Consider the following 1541-nt stretch of genomic DNA (forward strand, 5'->3'; position numbering starts at 1 on the left):
CGGGCCCGCGCGGCCCCGGTGTCCTCGCCCTGCGGCCACGAGGTGGGGCCGGCTGACCCTCGCGCTGAGGCTGGGCAGTCCGTTTCCGCGCTCGCTCGTGGCCGTTTCTCTGCACCGGATGTGGGCGGGGCGGGGCCCTGCAGGGGGCTGGCTCTGTCCCAGTCTTTGTAGCTTTTTAGGGGGGCGAGAGAAGGGGGGCCGGAGCAGGGGAGGAGTCGGGGGAGGAAGCGGAGCGGACGGGGGCCAGCGCTATACGGGGAGGCAGGCACAGAGCAGGGGCGGGGCCTGTGCGGTGGGCGGAGCCTCGCGCGGTGGGCGGGGCCTGGCGCGCGGTGGGCGGGGCGTGCAGGAAACACGTGGGGTGTCTCTGCGCCCCGGCGCCGCTGCTCCCCGACACCGGGGCCTCTGTGTCCGGGTACCCCGAGTCCTCTTGGCCAACTCGCCCACAGCTGGTGCTGGCAGCGGTTCGGGGTGTGAGCGCGGGCAGCCGTGCTCCGCGGCTCCCACTTGGATTTGGGGAGCGCCCCTTGACAGGTGGGTAAACCGAGGCTGGGGCACCTGCGGCGGGCCGGTGTCTCCAAGGGCAGCCCCAGCTTTCTAGGCTCAGCGGCCCGACCGCTCGCCCTCAGAATCTGGGCCCCCGCCTTGCCTAACGATCCAGGGACCCCTCTGCGCGGGCCGTTCTGGCCCACCCGCCGGCCGGTGTCCAGGGCCCGGGCCCCTGCCCGCCCGGCCCCGCCTGCACCCTGTCCCTCTGGGCCGGCCGGCCTCTGCGCCGCCCCTCTGCTGCCCACGGCCTGCTTGGGAAAGAGGGTCTGGACTTCTGCCGCCCTGGGGAGGGACACACTCAGCTCGTGGCGACCGTGAACCCTGAGAAGTCTGGCGCCTTTCGTGTTCCAGAAGGGGAAATAGATCAATAGTCTGGAAAGAGCAGAGGACAGGGAGCCCCGGGAGCGGGCGGCCAGGATGCAGCACCCCGCCCCGCCTCCAGCTGGGGGCCGCCCGGGGACCTGGGTGGCCCCCCCGAACCCCGAGTGCTGGGGCTGCCCTGAGCCCCGCCCTCCTCCCTGGCCTGCCACGCGGGCACCTGGCGTCGGTGATGAAAATTGGGATTTGGGGTTCGGGGTAGCCAAGTGCCAGCTCCGGGGCCGCCTGCCGTTGCCGCAGCCCCTCCCGGGGCCGAGCCCGCTGGGGGTCCCGCCTGGTGCGGAGAATTCTCCCTGAATCACCCATCCCTGCTCGGTGCTCAGAGTGGCCCACGGGAGGGGGCGGGGCAGTGCCCAGGAGCTGCGTCCTGGCGGGCGGCTCCCTTTCACTGTCCAGCCCGGGCCTGGACAATTCCCCGGAGGACCCCAGGGCTGCAGGCCCGAGGCCCGCCCTCCCCATGCCCTCACGTCGCCCACGGGTGTGCCCACGCCCGCTGTCCCGGGCAGCCGGGGCCCGGACGAGACGCCCCCAAGCCTCCCTGGGCTCTCTGGCCTTTGAACAGGGGGAGCAGCACCGGCTCTGACCTCACTGGCCAGCAGGGGCGGGGAGCGGCC

At 73.2% G+C, this 1541-nt stretch overlaps 1 protein-coding gene across 1 annotated transcript in view; it reads left to right on the top strand.

Moving 5' to 3' along the window:
* Nucleotides 1-1541, top strand: part of LAMB3 (laminin, beta 3) — a 13163-nt gene that overhangs the window by 1785 nt on the left and 9837 nt on the right. The window lies entirely within an intron of this gene.

The sequence above is a fragment of the Condylura cristata genome, unplaced genomic scaffold (genome assembly GCF_000260355.1).
Source record: "Condylura cristata isolate star-nosed mole 26May11 unplaced genomic scaffold, ConCri1.0 scaffold00073, whole genome shotgun sequence".
Lineage (NCBI taxonomy): Eukaryota > Metazoa > Chordata > Mammalia > Eulipotyphla > Talpidae > Condylura > Condylura cristata.